Below are 18652 nucleotides of genomic sequence, written 5' to 3'. Positions count from 1 at the left end.
GTCAGGGGTGTCCAATAAGTTCTTGGACCTGGTTTCCTGATATGACATGTACTCTGAATGTACTTCTGCAGTCTGAATTCTCCTTCTGCTCCCAGGAGTAAGTCATTTACCAATTTGTCCCACATGGGCAGTGCTGGACAGATGGGGCTATTTTATACAAGTACTCAGTCATCTCTTCTAAATGAAGTCCCAAGGCGGTTCTGCAGGTAAAAGTACTTGCTGACAAACCAATCCTTAAAGGATTTCCATAAAGTCATAGAGAGGCACAGTTTGAAAAATCACTGTTTTATACAACATAGTTACTCAGAGCAGGGCACAGGCTGATATCAGCACTCCTGGAGCCACTGGCCGGATGTGGGGAGCATTTTCACTACTAGCATGTGTTTCTTATTGAGAGCTGGAGCTCAGGAAGACAATTTTGTTTTAAACATTGGAGAGTTGGCTCAGCTGTTAAAAAGTGCTTGTTGTGCCGGGCGGTGGTGGTGCACGCCTGTAATCCCAGCACTCTGGGAGGCAGAGGCAGGCGGATTTCTGAGTTCGAGGCCACCCTGGTCTACAGAGTGAGTTCCAGGACAGCCAGGGCTACACAGAGAAACCTGTCTCGAAAAAACCAAATCCAAAAAACCAAATAAAATAAAATAAAAAGTGCTTGTTGCTTTTCCAGAGGACCCAGGTTTTGTTCCCAGCATCCACATGGCAGCCCAGTTCCAGGGGGTCCAATGGCTTCAGCAGGTACCAGGCACAGGCACGTACGTGGCATACACACACACACACACACACAATTTTTATAAAAATTTTATTTTTACTTAGGTGTATACATGTGTGTATGTGCATATTTGCGTTTGAGGCCAGTCTTGTCTATAAAGTGAGCCCAGGACAGCTAGGGCTCTGTTACACAGAGAAATCCAGTCTCAAAACAAACAAAAAAACAATTAAAAATATATAAAAACTTAAAAATGATTTAATTACTGTTGTTGTAGGGTGTATGGTGTGTGTGTGAGTGCACGCATGCCTCCACACCCCGTGGAGGCCACAGGCAACATTTCAGCAGTCTCTCTTTTGTTGGATTGTTGAGCTCAAGGCTTTCATTTTTACCTGCCAAGCCATCTCACCAGCTCCAGTGAAGAATTTTTAAGCATACAACTCAGGGACATTTATTCAATAAATTTTCAGTGCTATACAATTCCCATTTCTGCCACCAATCTTCAATCTATTTTGCTTATGCTGGACATTTCATAGAAATGCACATAATTCCATTCAACACGCGGTCTTTTTGTATCAGGTTTCTTTCATTAGCATAATGTTTTCAAACTCCACCCACAAAATATGTGTAAGAACCAGCCATGATGGACTGCTCTTAGCCCTCTACAACGTAAGCCAAAATAAAACCATTTTTTGTAAGCTGTTTTAGTCACGGTAGTCTATCACAGCAACAGAAAAATAACGAATACATCCCTCAACCTCATTTATACATTGATTCCTTCAGCCTGTTTACTGAGCACCTGCCTGTACCATATAATCTGCAATTCTGCTTTCCCAGGGTCCTCAGAGGGCTGTATGCACCGTGAGGAAGATATTTCATCAGAAGCAAACTGGATCTGACATTCTAATGCCCCCAGGTTCTAGTACCAGCGCCTTCTGTTAAAAATGATTTGCCGGGCAGTGGTGGTGCACGCCTGTAATCCCAGCACTCTGGGAGGCAGAGGCAGGCGGATTTCTGAGTTCGAGGCCAGCCTGGTCTACAGAGTGAGTTCCAGGACAGCCAGGGCTATACAGAGAAACCCTGTCTCGAAAAAACCAAAACCAAAAACAAAACAAACAAACAAACAAAAAAACCCGATGATTTACCAAGCTCGGGCTTAGTGAAATGTCGCACAGACTGTCCCGAAACTCTCTGTAGACAAGGATGACCTCAAACTCAGAGATCTGCATGCCTCTGTCCCCAAGTTCTGGAATTAAATGCACACACAACCACTGTCCAGCTGAGACAGCTCCATTTTAAAGTATTACCTATTTTTGAGATGAGACATTATCTTGGGGATTTTATGGGGCAACAGGCGTAAGATCCTTCACTCAGAAAAGCGGATTCCGAGGCTGCAGATTCTTTGACGGATTTGTAGTAGAGAAAAGCGCTTTGTTCATTGACTCCCTCAGGTTCTACTTCTCTGTTAACATCTGATTTTGCAAGTGAAAAAATGGTGTTGGGCAAAGGAAAAAGAGTCAGTGACTGTCTCCCTGGAATTTAGATGCTAGTGAGGACAGGGTGCTACAGATTAGACAAAAGGGAGCTAGCTGGCTTTGCTAGCACTGTCAGAGAAAGCCCAGCAAAGAGTAGGCTGCTTTTTCCTCCTATTATCTGGATCTTAAGTATAATAATAGTATAGTAGAGTAATATAGTATAATAATAGATAATACAGTTATATTATGTATGATAGTTATATAATACATAATAGTATAACAAAGCTATTATTATTATTATTTAAAAAAAGTTCTCACTAAATAGCCCTGGATGGCCTGAAAGTCCCTATGCTGGCCTCAAACTCACAGAAGTCTGCCTGCCTCCCCCCCCCTCTCACACACACACACACAGATGCTGTACAAATAGAGACTGCCACCATTCCCCACCTGAATAACTCATTTTTATAAATTCATTTATATTTTCCCTGTCAATTTTGTTGAGTTTTTAGGTAGGATGGGGTTCAAGAGAGGCCGAGATCATCTTTCAGGCAAAGGGATTATTAGCGATGGCTCAGAGCATCGGCGTCTATTCAGCAAACAGGTAGCACTGACTGCAGAGCACCGAGAGGGGTCTTACAAAGTCCCAGGAGGGTCCGCGGAGAGCAGAGCCCGGGAGGGAAGGAAGGATGGAGGACGCTGTGTCCCCAGGAAATGGGTGATGTTTGCTGACCTCAGCTAACTAGACGAAGAGACAGGTTTCCATTTCGGGCCGAGACAGGTGTTTGAAGAGTCCCGAGGACATTTTTGGGAAAAGGACATCTGGAATAGCAGAGCCTAGCTGGTGTGTTATGCGACAAGAGTCACTCACTACCCTTCTTCGTTTAGGGCATTGCTATCTGGAATGGCCGATGAAATTTGACAATTTTCAGCCTGTTACAACCCTGTCCTCGCTCCAGAATACCCCTACTGTCCAAATGGCTACTTTTAGCATTCAGATGAATCTCCGATCTTTTAGAGCTCTCTCTCTCTCTGGATTCCACTTGCCTTGGCTTCTGTTTTGTTTTTGCCTTCTGACCCTGTCAACTCTTAAATCCTCAGAAGTGTCCAAGCTGCCCAGGATTTAGCCTTGCCCTGGGTTAGAGGGGCTGACCGCTTGCCTGTTTTGTATGTGGGGTTTGGTCACTAAGGGCTTGGGGAAGAGCGGGCGGTGGCAGTTCTGGAAGCAGACTACCCACGCGGGAAAGTGCTTAATCTTAGGGCACACAGTTGTGCTGAAGAAGTTAGAGGTAAAAAGCTCGAAGGTCTGAACAGTGAAGCTTTCTGCCCATCGGAAGACCGACCGTGGCGGACCCACAGCAACAGGACAAAGGAGGCCATTGCACTACGTCATCCGGAAATTAACTACTGCTCAGGAGCCTTTCACAGGCCGGGAGAAACGCCCTAGTGACGAAATGCTAAATTTGCAAGTCTTTCCCAAGATGCTCAGCAAAAATCAGCGGTTTCGACTCTTGATGGCTAACAGTCATTAAATGTATTAATAAACAGATACCTCCAGAGTTTTATATATATAAGCATAATATTTATATTATGATATAAATTATACAATAAACACACACAAAAATAATCACCAACAAAAACTATCATAACTGAAAAGTAATATATCATTTGGGCTTTAATATGCTCAGAGTACACCCTCTAGTCCTGGCTGGTCCGAAGGTAGTGAGTTATCACAATTGATTGTTCACAGTCAGTTACAGATTGAACTCCTGTTCTACACTCTCCCCCCTTCTCACTACTGCACTTGACTAGTCTTTTTTTGAAATTTACATCTTCTCCAAATAGTTTTTCTAATCTTAAAAATTGTCCAAGTCAAATGGTAGTATGTTTATGGTATCACCGAGGGAGGAGTCCAGAAAAATACCTCATGATTGTTCCCCTCCAAGACAAATAGACAAGTAATAAATAAAAAGGGGTTGTTGAAATCAATCACAGGCCAAAACTAGTAATCAGACATATAATAGCAAGGACTGACAAAGGCATTACATGTCCTAAGACAGCAAAGGCAGGAGACTGGGCCACTACGAATGGCTTCCTGACCACTTTTATCTTTTCGATTTTTTTTTATTGGTATTTTTTAAGGCAAGAGGTTTTTTGTTTGGTTGGTTTTCTTCTTTTCTTTTCTTTTCTTCTTCCTTCCTTTCTTCCTTTCTTTCTTCCTTCCTTCCTTTCTTTCTTTCTTTCTTTCTTTCTTTCTTTCTTTCTTGCTTGCTTGTTTTGTTTGTTTCAAGACAGGGTTTCTCTGTGTAGCCCTGGCTGTCCTGGAACTCACTCTGTAGACCTTGAACTCAGAACTCTGCCTGCCTCTGCTTTCCAAGTGCTGGGGTTAAAGACCCCACTGCCTGGCAGCAAGAGTTGCTTTATTTAATTACTACAATGTTTGAATCATTTAGGGAAGTAAAGAGCAAAATGAAAAGCTTTGTAGACATTTAAGGGTTTTAAAGTAATATTGGTTGGGTCAAAGACTGATATTTAATAAGACTTAATAAACAATATTGAGATATTTAAAGTTAATAATCGTGTCATGTTCTAAAACAGAACTGTCACTATACATGACTCAGAAAGAAAGCTTTTTTGGAGGAGGGAAATCAAGTCCAAGAGTCTGAAAATTTAGAAAAATGTGAAAGAAGGCCAAGTTCCTTGTGGGGATATCAAGGGAAGCCTCAGAGACACTTGGAAGAGACACTTGTAAACCTGAGCTGTACCCAAAAGCCTTTGACAACCTTGAGAAAGCTAGAAGCAAGGCCCTGTATAAGAAGATTGTGGAATTGTCTCTGCTGAGGCAAAGAAAGCAGAGTATGGAGACAGTGGCACAGAGAGAAAGCCCTTACCCTTGATTGCTATTGAAGCCTCTTGGTAACAGACAAAGATTTCAGCACAATTAACAACTGTTCCAGGCCCTTCTCCCCCCTCCCCCAGGTGTAATTAAATGCTCTGGTGTACTACTACTACTACTACTACTACTACTACTACTACTATTATCATTATCATTATTCCGGCTTGCTCCTGGTAAGTACACTGTAGTTATCTTCAGACACCCCAGAAGAGGGCATCACATCTCATTACCATGTGATTACTGGAATTTGGACTCATGACCTCTGAAGAGTACTCTTAAAACCACCACTTGTGATTCATACTGACTTAACCTGAAACTCATTTCTTCCTTGAAATCACAAATCCTAGTTTGTCATGAATTGCAATTCCTACAAGATTAAAGGAACTCTTTTATGCAGTCTAGAAATAATACAGTCTAGGGGTCTTAATCAGGTCCATTTTCTCTGCCAGTTAAAGGATTAAAAAGCAGGAAAATCTGAAACACAACAGGTAGCCCCTGGGAAATCTGAAGCATCTCAGACAGAATCCGCAGATGAAGGAAGGCGTTTGATTGGGGTGAAGGAGCGCACATGAACAGCCGACGCTCAGTGAAAAGGACCCTTTGCACAACGGAAGGACTCAGAAAGCCGACAGTCCAGGCTCTTCTGGAGGCCTGAAGGTCTCCGAAGGCTCTTTCTCCCCCACTAGAGCGTTGGTCAGTTTGAAGATCCGATGATTAATCAGTCTGCAGCTTTTGTCTTTGATGTGTCCTGGTCTGGCTGGCCTAGGACTTGTTGAACCAGTCTGTGAGCAGGAGTCCTGCCTGTCAGAAACTAAAACTGCCAGACTCACTGCAAGTCAGGAGGTTGAGCAAGAAGCCGGCCCTCTTGGAAATCTTCTCCCTTTATTACCTAGCCATGTCCCTTTCCCATCTGCCTGCCTACCAGGGAGCCTGTCTAACTCTCACTCTCATCCAATGGAACTCTATGTTTGCAGTGCTGATTAGGGGGCTGCCACACAAGGGTATTTAATAAAATAGCTCAGAGAGAGCCCCAGCTCTCCTCCAGAATCAAGGCACCTGGAGACTGGATTAGAGATGAAGAAAGGAGAGTCGGTCTAAATAGAAACACACACACACACACACACACACCTGACAACCCGACTTCTATCCCCTCCACATTCACACGGAGGAAGGAGAACTTCTGTAAGTTGTATACACACTTACATGCTAAATACAAGAAAAAACATGTGAAAGAGTCTGTTGGACTTCCCACATGTTTCTTCTTCCTTCATATGCTTGAAAGAATACTACACCTTGACAAAGTAAGAGACTACGAATTAAACAGACTTCCTGGTAGGCAGACAGATAGGGTAAGGGGCCATGGCTAGGCAATAAAAGTGGTGAATTTCCAAGATGGCTGGATTTTTCTTCATCCTCCTAAGAAAAAAGCCTGACAGCTTAAAGCAAAGGCCTTTCACTTGAAGCATATGTCTTCCACCAGCTGCATTCCTGAGGACGGATCATGTCTTTCTTTTAAACTGATAAACCCAAATTAAGTCTTCAGAGACTGATAAAACAAAACAAAACACCTCTCCCAAACCTAAACAAATCAAAACAAAAACAAAAACAAAAAAACAAAGAAACAAAGGAAGTCCTTCTGCTAACCTGGAAATCTTTTTCTATGCTTGTCTGCTGTGTGTTTGTGGTTTCTTACCCTTAATAAACCCCTTTCTTCAACTGTTTCTTGTGTCTGCTGCTGTCTGAGGTGTTTGAGATTTCTCTGATACTACCTGTGGGGCCAAAGATTTTTCCTGCCCTTTAATTCTCTAACTGGTAGAGAACAAACCCCCACCCCCACCCCAGACTCTATCAAAAGGAAAGCTGGTTGATGGCTATGATCACAACTAACAAATGATGGTGATTGTGAGAAAATAAATGTGACAGCTAAAGTCAGAAAAATCTTCACAACTGTATTGTTCTTTATCAGGTACAGAATACCTTCATGTTACTTCTATAATCTATTTGCAATAATTATTTGCAATAATAATTCTTTGCAATCTAATGAGGTTAGTAGGACAAATGAGAAAGTTTGAGAGAGCAGACTGGCAGCTCATGATCTGTAGTAACCTCTTCTTCAGTAGCACTTTTTACTGCTGGTGTGTGTGTGTTGGTGTTAGGATAAAGTGGTGAAAGGGTATCTTTGGTGGTCCAAGTCCAAGGAGTGTCGCTAAGAGATCACTCTGTACAACAGATCTAACACAACCAGATAACTGGAGGGAGCAGGAGAGAGAAAGGCTGTCTCTGTATGGGGACATGAGAGAGAGGGAGGGGGAGGGGGGAGACAGACAAGACAAAGACAAAGACAAAGACAAAGACAAAGACAAAGACAAAGACAAAGACAAAGACAAAGACAAAGACAAAGAGAGACACTTGGGGTGGGAGAGACCTGCATAGGAAAAATACGCATCTCCTAGGACAGTGGAAACTCCTTGCACTTGGCAGGTGGCTGATGACACCTTAAGCTGCTGCCTCTGAGCAGGTGAAAGGAGTTGGCAAAGTGCCTAATTTATAACAGTTGGGAGTGCGCAATCCCTGTAGACTCTGTCAAACAGTGATGTCTGTAAAACAACGAATGGCCATTGCAATAATATTATCCAGTGCCCCCCTCCAAGATAATATGTTAACTCTGAAAAGTTAAGAGTTTTGTGTTGGTCTAATTGACTGATTGTCCTTGATAAGCAGGAGACTGCTGTGCAGACCAGACCTAGAGACCAGGCTGCTTATGCTCTTGGAAGCTGGATTAAAGGCATGTGGCACCACATGCAGACTAAGACGGGGCAACGGAAAATACAAGATGCATACTTTTTTTTTTTTAGAGTGTCTTATGCCACTTTAGTAAAATACTCTAGATTGGGTAATTTATGTGAATATAACTTTTTAGTACTAGGTAAAAGAGCCAGCATCTGATATGTTTTCTGTGTTCTCACAGAGCAGCTACTAGAAAGACAAAGGGTAGCTGGATTCTGTGTGCTTGAGCAGCAAAAGAAAGAGAACCTCTGCTTTGAGCTCTTTTAATAGAGTCATTAGCAATTCAAGGAGATAGAAATATCAAAATCTAAACACCCAGGACTCCTCCCAATACACAACACTTTCAAACTGGATTAAGATTTCAACCCACAAAGGTAAAGGTTCACATTCAGACCACAGCACTAGCCGAGTCTGAATTTCAGGTAATAATAGTATGCTTGGTATAATTATGTCCCTAATGTTGCATAGAAGATATCCTGCTATTGTTGCATACAAGGTACCTTGAAACAAGAATTCTGATTTGCAAAAGCCAATCATTTCAGAACAGAAGTGGAATTTTCCTTCAGTATCACAATCTTAACATTTTAAAAAAGAAAAGCTGGGAGAAGCCAAGGTCATGAACCAGAGTCCAAGAAATAAATAAGGAAACCACAGTTTCCCCACCAAGTAGAAAGGAGAATCAATTCTAGGTTAACAGTCTTGCAGGTTTCCTCCCCATCTTTTTAACTTTGCTTCAAAACAGACTTATGGAAAAGACATGCTGATTTCCTATGTGGAGTGGAAGCAAACAAGCTTTGCAACATGCAAATCTTGCGTTTTCCACTCCAGTTTGCTCTGTTTTGCCCTTTCTTTGACACTGGGGACAGGGAGATAAATAAATATGGCCCATTCTGACACATAAACCTAAGGCTTTCAGTAAACAGAAGGATCTGACACAAATAAAGGAACTTCTCTTTTCAACAAAAGGCTGGTCAAGTGAAGGAGTGGGAGTGGAGAAGGAACAAAGAAATCTGTAACTGGTTGTGATCAATTAGTTGTAAACACCACTACTCTCGGACCAACCAAAGCTGTAGCTTATAGTCATAGATATATAAGGTTTATAATAGTGACCCTTTAAAAGTCATGGTGGATTATGAGAGTAAGTTGTTAAAAAATGTCTGCGTATTCCAAATATGAACGTCACAAGTAAGAATAAAAACACGGAAAAATATTTAATTTATAAGAAAAATCTATTTACAATTCAAAGAATTTACAAGGCTTCAGGATAACGGCTGGCTCAAAGCATGCTGGGTAATCTGTATGCAAAATTGCACCACCCCCGTCCCGCCCCCGTCCCCATCCCCTACAATTGCAGGAATCCTGAGAGTATTAAAAGTGGTGAAGTAAGACCTTAATTTTCTCATCGTTTTGTCACTGACCGCGTGCGGGCGGAAGGGCGCGACCCGCTCCGGGGACGGTGCCTGGTGGGGAGTTTGACTGGAGAGCGGCAACGCGGGCGTCCCGAGGCGAGCTCAGGGAGGACAGACTGAGGGCAAGAGCTCGCTTGATCTTGGTTTTCAGTATGAATACAGGCCGTGACCGCGGGGCCTCACGGTCCTTCTGACCTTTTGGGTTTTAAGCAGGAGGTGTCAGAAAAGTTAGCACAGGGATAACTGGCTTGTGGCGGCCAAGCATTCAGAGCGTCGTCGCTTTTGTTCCTTCGATGTCGGCTCTTCCTATCGTCGTGAAGCAGAATTCACGCGCTGCTTTGTTCACCCCCGTGAGCTGGGTTTAGACGGTCCCGAGGCAGGGTTCCCAGACGGCCCTTTGGAAATCAAATGCGAGGCCAGAGCCACAGTCGTCGATAAAGCAGGGTGACGACTCACATACCATCCCACCTGGACTTCCCAAGACACGAATCAGCTCTTGATCTAGGCCTGGGTGGCAGCTGAATTGATCAACGCCGGTCTCCTATGGGAGTCTCCTATTTATACAGCCCCTGAAAGGAGCAGGGTCAACTCTCCAAAAGCCATAGAGGCTGGGGCCCCCTCACAGGTATCTGAGTGGCCTTCCAGGGTAGCAGGGACCACAAAAAAGCATGCTCTCCCTGCGTGTCTCTGTACGCATTTGGTGGGTGGAGCAAAATCTCAGGAGCTGGCTCCAAGAAGATTATTTTGTCTTTCAGCATTTTTATACCACCTGAGACAGCAGCACTCTCTCCGTGTATGACGTCCTAGCCACAAGTCATCACATAGTCTCTAAAATCCATCACCACAGAAACATACTCTTTGAACACCTGAAGAAAATCACTACACAGAAGGAAATTCCACCGAGATTCTTGATTGCATAGTTTTGACACTCACACCCAACCAAACATTTCCCATCCTTCATTCTCTCCACAAGTCGGACTTAACTCCAAAGCCATAATTCTCTTATAACTGATGAATAAAGTTTAAGCCAGCGGCTATTTTAAGAAGTTTTGTTTTGTTTTGTTTTTCTAGGCTTAGCTGCTGACAATTTGTAGTCAGCAGGAGACAGATGGCCGTATGTCCTGCGGTCTTTCTTGTTGTTCAGGTCCTCTGGCTAATCACCCATCCTCTATCCCGACACTGCACACTCGAGTGGTAGAAAGATTTACTCTTTCTTTCTAGCCGCGTCTCTTAGCGCTGCACGCCGACCCCCACGGGCCACAGGCTTTTAGATCACGAGATCCACGAAGACGGGCCCAACCTTGAACGGATGTTCTCTTTGAGCACGAACTTGTCCCAGGGCTAATTTTCTTGCTGCTCCGGTTATGTGCTCGTGAGGCCTGAAAGCTCACTGTATTGCTATTCTCGAGGATGCAGCTCGTGCTGTTCTGTGGGGAAGGGGCACCTTCTAGTCTTGATCCCCACTTCAGGCTTTCTGTCAACTACCCTAACTTCTCCCAAATTATTTAGGTCCAACTAACTTCCTAAAGCGACTTAGACCAAATCAGGCATTGCATCAGATCACGAATTCATCTTGTAAAGTACATCAGTATCTCAAAAGACGATCGGATCATCGTCCTTGCTGATCCGCAGGACTGTGGCCCAACAGAGCGGGCCATCCATCACCCGGGAAAGAAAGCAACCACACCAGGCTGTAGGCAGTGAGTGTCTTGCCTTGTCCGCTGATCAGAGCACGGGCGGACTGGGGGGAGGGGGGGTTCTAGCGATGAGAGAGGCATGAGCAGGCACACAGGAGCAGTAAGAAGGCGTCCTGGGCCAAAGGTCCCGGGGCCCTGCTTCTCCAGGATACACACACCACAGCGGAGCTCAAGGGTGGGCCGGTGGGTGGGCCGGTGGGCCGGGGTGCAGGTGGGCCGGGGTGCAGGTGGGCGGGTTCCAGGAGGCTCCATTGCCCACCACTTGCAGGTCTTCCTGCAAGGCTAGCAGGGCAGACCCAGTCCGCACGGGCGTGGGGGTCCCTAGTGTGGGGGACTCTGAGTGGGTCAAAGGGTAGGGGCCGGCTCCTGGCCCTGGAGACCGGCTGTGGTCAGGGCGGGGTTGGGGCCCGAGGCCCAGGCCTTCCCGAAAGGGCAGAGAGGAAAAGCAGAGCTGTGGGTGTTGGAGGAGCACTGGGTTGGAGGACTGGGTGCTCCCGCTGAGCCTCCCCTCCGGGCTCGCTGGAGGAGGAGTGGAGAACTGTGAGCGAGGGCTTGAGCTCCGGGAAGGCGGTAACGGGGGGCGGGGGGCGGGGGGGCGGGGGGCTGGGGGCTGGGGGCCGGTGGAGACGAAGGGCAGCGAGCGCTCAGAGTTGGCGGGTTTGGCCTCGCTGTCGTGGGTCATTCGCCAGCGAGGAAGGGCCAAGCTCGCCGAGCAGCCGGCAGCAGTCTTGCAGCTTTTTCTGAGCGCTCCCCGAGAGGGTTGTGTGCGTGCCAAGTGGGGTCCGGACGGACGGCGACAGGGCAGGAGCAAGAGGAGCATCTCGGAGCAGAGAGAGGCGCTCGCGGCTCCCGGCTCGAGGCTCGAGGCTCGAGGCCGGCTGCTGAGCGAGCGAGCGAGCAGGCGGCGGGCGTCCGGGGCGCGGCGGTGGCGGCAAGTGTCGGCCGCCAGTGGGTGGTCCGGGACGCGGGGTGTCAGTTCCCATGGCGACCGCTAGGGGTCGGGCGCGCGCCGGCGCACCGGGCGAGGCAGGCGGTGAGTGATCGAGTGAGCGAGCAAGCGAGCGAGGAAGCGGTGAAGAGAGAAGTTGATTGTTTGAAGTGGTGTGGGTCGGTAGGGAGTGTATAAGTTTGTGTTGAGTGAGAGTGTGAGTGTTAGTGTTTTTCTGTAGTGTGTGTGTGGTGTGTGCCTGCGTTGTGAGTGTGTGTTTTTTGAGTAGATGTTAGGCGCTGTGCGCTGTGCAAGGTTCGGGCGAGAAGGCTGGAGCGTGCCGGTTCGTGTGTCGTCATGGTTGGTGAGGTTGGAATATGTTTGTTTCGCAGCAGTCCGTCGCCGGTTGTGGTGGCGCACGCCGGTAGGATTTGCTGAAGGAGGCAGAGGCAGGAGGATCACGAGTTCGAGGCCAGCCTGGGCTACACATTTTTTTTTTCCTCTCCCTTACTCTCTTCCCACTTCACACACGCGCACACGCACAAATACATTAACAGTTTTCATTTACACGCTCACTAACACAACACAACGCTCCCTCCAACCTTGCCTTCTCGCCCTTACCTTCCAGCATTGATACACTAACTTCAACAACTTCATACAATGGCAGCTCACATCCTCTTGACACAACAGCACAAACAGCAACAAGACTCACACCCAGTCTAGAGCAACACACAGCGATTCACCTACTTTGCAAAAACAATACATTCTGACAAGCTTTCCATACTCGGATCAACTCTGGGCCTTCTCTGCTTGCTTCCCTGCTGCTTCATGCATGCCTGGATGCCTGGATGCCTGGATGCCTGGATGCCTGGATGCCTGGATGCCTGGATGCCTGGATGCCTGGCTTGCTTGCTGAGCTTCCTTCAAGACCAAGACATCTTCACCTGACCTCTCTGGTTCTTTTTGCCCATTAGACTGTCAAGAGACATTCATTGCCAGTGCTGACATGCTCTGATCAGGAGGAAGAAGCCAGTTGTGTGTCTGAGCTTCTGCACTAGCCTTGCCCAGCACTGCTTCCCTTGCTGGGTGTTCCTGCACTGCATGGCCTGGAGGATTCTGGGCAGTTGTCAGCTTGGGCTGGGGTCTGTGGGGTGTGGCCATTACCCAGCCCAAGCTGCTACTGCTGTTGCTGCTGCTGCTGCTGCTGCTGCTGCTGCTGCTGCTGCTGCTGCTACTTCTACTTCTGTTGCCGCTGGTGATGGTGCTGGATGCGGGTGTGGTGTGGGCGGGTGGGTAGATGAGTGGGTGGATGAATGATGAGTAGATGGAAGGCCCAAAGGAGGAGGCCTGGGCAGAAGGGAGGCCAGAGTCCTAAGGCCGGTCTGGGTCTGTAGAGGGCCTGAGGCCTGAGGTCTTTGGGCCTCCAGGTAAGCACTTGGAAGTCCTGGAACCTTAAACACCACCCCCGCACCCCCCTGCACAGGGTCGTCTCTTCCTGGGAAGGGATGTCGGCCTGTTCTCTGCCCAGGAGGCTCGGGACGGATGTAGTTCCTAGCCCGGTGAGTGGCCGGTGAGTGCGATCTGAAGGGCCTGACCACACTTGGATCCTCCCTAGGCACCCCCTCACCCCAGCCACAACCTCACTATGAAGCTGGTCTCAGGCTCTCCCTCCCAAGGCCTTCTTTCCCTTGAACACTGTTTCTCAGTCAGTAGAATGAATCCCTCCTCCTACATGGAGATGTCACACGTTGTACTGGCTGGTTTTGTGTGTCAACTTGACACAGGCTGGGGTCATCACAGAGAAAGGAGCTTCAGTTGGGGTAGCACCACAACTGGGAAGACCCAGCTGTGGGGCATTTTCTCAATTAGTGCTCAAGGGGGGGAGGGCCCCTTGTGGGTGGTCCCATCTCTGGGCTGGTATCCTTGGGTTCGACAAGAGAGCAGGCTGAGCAAGCCAGGGGAAGCAAGCCAGTAAGAAACATGCCCTCCACGGCCTTCACATCAGCTCCTGCATCCTGACCTGCTTGAGGTCCAGTCCTGACTTCCTTTGGTGATGAACAGCTGTGTGGAAGTGTAAGCAGAATAAACCCTTTCCTCCCCAACGTGCTTCTTGGCCATGATGTTTGTGCAGGAATAGAAACCCTGACTAACACACACACACACACACACACACACACACACACACACACACACACACACACTCTTACTGGCCACATGGCGCAGAACCCAGGTGGCTTCTGTGCCACCTTATGTACAGGGCCCAGCCATACCTGACTCCCCGGGGCCCGTTTGTCCATCTCAAACCTTCTCCCTAGCCCGGTGGCTCTCAGGGACCTTCCAAATGCTGTGACCTCGTGTTGTGGTAACGACGACTGACCTGAAGCCAATTTACTCCCTCTTTCCTAAGTGTTGTAACTTTGCCACTGCTCCGATCGGTCACGCACATATCCCTCTTTTCCGTTGGCCGTTGGTGGCCCCGGTGAAAGGATCCTTCCACCCACACGAGGGGTCTGGAACCACGGGTGGAGGACTGCTGCCCTAGGCCCTTGAACATTGCCTCTCGGCTAAAGGGACCCATCTTTATCAACGAGGTCATATATGGCACTTTGCAAAGAGCTTCGATGCAAACACGTCTTAAGCATCGGGATACACACGGGACTGGGTGACTGACCATCAGGAGGCACTTCCTCATACTTTTGCTGTGCACCATTATGCCTGAAAGAGATGGCCCGGCAGTCAGGACCAAGAAGCTTGGAACCAACCCCGGCTCCTGATCCCATGGAAGCGCATTTCCTCTATTGCCTTTCTCGGCTCCTTACTCTGCGCCCCCTGGAGCTTGCAGAGATCGCCCCAACCCGCCATGCCCACCCATGCACCCCCCCAACCCCAATCTCAACCCTTCAACCACTCCACCAGCCACCCGGAACTCTCACCTCTCTGGACCCAGTCAACTCTGCCTTTACCGGCTGTCGGAGGCCAGCTTGGACCCCACAGGGTTAACTGAGGAAGGCTGAGTGTGGAATTGCCTGGAGTCTGGAGGGGAGGGGGGTGGGGATGGCAACTGCTCTACACTTTTCTCTGACAAAATAAAGTTTCATTTATTAAAGGGGAGCACTCTCTGTGCCCGGGGGAGCGTACATGAGCCCCCCAAAAGGGAAGGAGTAAAAGGAGGAGGGAGCAGTCACACACACTCGAGTGAAAGCATTCTCTCTCTCTCTCTCTCTCTCTCTCTCTCTCTCTGTCTCTCTCTGTCTCTGTACACATTTGGTGGGTGGAGCAAAATCTCAGGAGCTGGCTCCAAGAAGATTATTTTGTCTCTCAGCCTTTTTATACCACCTGAGACAGCAGCACGCTCTCCGTGTATGAAAAAGTTGACCTCCTCGCCACAAGTCATCACGTAGTCTCTAAAATCTATCACCACAGAAACATACTCTTTGAACACCTGAAGAAAATCACTACACAGAAGGAAATTCCACCGGGATTATTGATTGCATAGTTTTGACACTCAAACACAACCAAACATTTCCCATCCGTCATTCTCTCCACAAGTCGGAATTAACTCCAAAGCCATAATTCTCTTATAACGGATGAATAAAGTTTAAGCCAGCGGCTCCTATTTTAAGAAGTTTTGTTTTGTTTTGTTTTGTTTGTTTTGTTTTTCTGGTCTTAGCTGCTGACAATTTGTAGTCAGCAGGAGACAGATGATCGTCTGTCCTGCGGTCTTTTCTTTTGTGGAAGTCTTGTTGTTCAGGTCCTCTGGCTAATCACCCATCCTCTATCCCGACACTGGACACTCGAGTGGTAGAAGGATTTACTCTTTCTTCCTAGGCGCGTCTCTTCGCGCTGCACGCCGACTCCTACGGGCCACAGGCTTTAGATCATAAGATTCAGGAAGTCAGGCACAACCTTGAACCTATGGATGTTCTCTTTGAGCACGAACTTGTTGTCCCAGGCCTAATTTTCTTGCTGCTCCGGTTATGTGCTCATGAGGCCTGAAAGCTCACTGTATTCCTTCTCTCGAGGATGCAGCTCGTGCTGTTCTGTGAGGAAGGGGCACCTTCTAGTCTTGATCGCGACTTTAGGCTTTCTGTCAACTACCCTAACTTCTCCCAAATTATTTAGGTCCAACTAACTTCCTAAGCGACTTAGACCAAATCGGGCATTGCATCAGATCACGAATTCATCTTGTAAAGTACATCAGTATCTCAAAAGACGATCGGATCATCGTCCGTGCTGATCCGCAGGACTGTGGCCCAACAGAGCCGGCCATCCATCACCCGGGAAAGAAAGCAACCACACCAGGCTGTAGGCAGTGAGTGTCTTGCCTTGTCCGCTGATCAGAGCACGGGCGGACTGGGGGGAGGGGGGGTTCTAGCGATGAGAGAGGCATGAGCAGGCACACAGGAGCAGTGAGAAGGCGTCCTGGGCCAAAGGTCCCGGGGCCCTGCTTCTCCAGGATACACCCACCACGGCGGAGAGCAAGGGTGGGCCGGTGGGCCTTTGGGCCGGTGGGCCGGGGTGCAGGTGGGCCGGGGTGCAGGTGGGCGGGTTCCAGGAGGCTCCATTGCCCACCACTTGCAGGTCTTCCTGCAAGGCTAGCACGGGCAGACCCAGCCCGCACGGGGCGTGGGGGGTCCCTAGTGTGGGGGACTCTGAGTGGGTCAAAGGGTAGGGGCCGGCTCCTGGCCCTGGAGACCGGCTGTGGTCAGGGCGGGGTTGGGGCCTGAGGCCCAGGCCTTCCCGAAAGGGCAGAGAGGAAAAGCAGAGCTGTGGGTGTTGGAGGAGCACTGGGTTGGAGGACTGGGTGCTCCCGCTGAGCCTCCCCTCCGGGCTCGCTGGAGGAGGAGTGGAGAACTGTGAGCGAGGGCTTGAGCTCCGGGAAGGCGGTAACGGGGGGCGGGGGGCTGGGGGCTGGGGGCCGGTGGAGACGAAGGGCAGCGAGCGCTCAGAGTTGGCGGGTTTGGCCTCGCTGTCGTGGGTCATTCGCCAGCGAGGAAGGGCCAAGCTCGCCGAGCAGCCGGCAGCAGTCTTGCAGCTTTTTCTGAGCGCTCCCCGAGAGGGTTGTGTGCGTGCCAAGTGGGGTCCGGACGGACGGCGACAGGGCAGGAGCAAGAGGAGCATCTCGGAGCAGAGAGAGGCGCTCGCGGCTCCCGGCTCGAGGCTCGAGGCTCGAGGCCGGCTGCTGAGCGAGCGAGCGAGCAGGCGGCGGGCGTCCGGGGCGCGGCGGTGGCGGCAAGTGTCGGCCGCCAGTGGGTGGTCCGGGACGCGGGGTGTCAGTTCCCATGGCGACCGCTAGGGGTCGGGCGCGCGCCGGCGCACCGGGCGAGGCAGGCGGTGAGTGATCGAGTGAGCGAGCAAGCGAGCGAGGAAGCGGTGAAGAGAGAAGTTGATTGTTTGAAGTGGTGTGGGTCGGTAGGGAGTGTATAAGTTTGTGTTGAGTGAGAGTGTGAGTGTTAGTGTTTTTCTGTAGTGTGTGTGTGGTGTGTGCCTGCGTTGTGAGTGTGCGTTTTTTGAGTAGATGTTAGGCGCTGTGCGCTGTGCAAGGTTCGGGCGAGAAGGCTGGAGCGTGCCGGTTCGTGTGTCGTCATGGTTGGTGAGGTTGGAATATGTTTGTTTCGCAGCAGTCCGTCGCCGGTTGTGGTGGCGCACGCCGGTAGGATTTGCTGAAGGAGGCAGAGGCAGGAGGATCACGAGTTCGAGGCCAGCCTGGGCTACACATTTTTTTTTTCCTCTCCCTTACTCTCTTCCCACTTCACACACGCGCACACGCACAAATACATTAACAGTTTTCATTTACACGCTCACTAACACAACACAACGCTCCCTCCAACCTTGCCTTCTCGCCCTTACCTTCCAGCATTGATACACTAACTTCAACAACTTCATACAATGGCAGCTCACATCCTCTTGACACAACAGCACAAACAGCAACAAGACTCACACCCAGTCTAGAGCAACACACGGCGATTCACCTACTTTGCAAAAACAATACATTCTGACAAGCTTTCCATACTCGGATCAACTCTGGGCCTTCTCTGCTTGCTTCCCTGCTGCTTCATGCATGCCTGGATGCCTGGATGCCTGGATGCCTGGATGCCTGGCTTGCTTGCTGAGCTTCCTTCAAGACCAAGACATCTTCACCTGACCTCTCTGGTTCTTTTTGCCCATTAGACTGTCAAGAGACATTCATTGCCAGTGCTGACATGCTCTGATCAGGAGGAAGAAGCCAGTTGTGTGTCTGAGCTTCTGCACTAGCCTTGCCCAGCACTGCTTCCCTTGCTGGGTGTTCCTGCACTGCATGGCCTGGAGGATTCTGGGCAGTTGTCAGCTTGGGCTGGGGTCTGTGGGGTGTGGCCATTACCCAGCCCAAGCTGCTACTGCTGTTGCTGCTGCTGCTGCTGCTGCTGCTGCTGCTACTTCTACTTCTGTTGCCGCTGGTGATGGTGCTGGATGCGGGTGTGGTGTGGGCGGGTGGGTAGATGAGTGGGTGGATGAATGATGAGTAGATGGAAGGCCCAAAGGAGGAGGCCTGGGCAGAAGGGAGGCCAGAGTCCTAAGGCCGGTCTGGGTCTGTAGAGGGCCTGAGGCCTGAGGTCTTTGGGCCTCCAGGTAAGCACTTGGAAGTCCTGGAACCTTAAACACCACCCCCGCACCCCCCTGCACAGGGTCGTCTCTTCCTGGGAAGGGATGTCGGCCTGTTCTCTGCCCAGGAGGCTCGGGACGGATGTAGTTCCTAGCCCGGTGAGTGGCCGGTGAGTGC

The sequence above is a fragment of the Apodemus sylvaticus genome, chromosome 2 (assembly GCF_947179515.1).
Source record: "Apodemus sylvaticus chromosome 2, mApoSyl1.1, whole genome shotgun sequence".
In the NCBI taxonomy this organism is placed as follows: Eukaryota; Metazoa; Chordata; class Mammalia; order Rodentia; family Muridae; genus Apodemus; species Apodemus sylvaticus.
The sequence above is the reverse complement of the archived record's forward strand: the minus strand, read 5'-3'. Positions refer to the sequence as shown.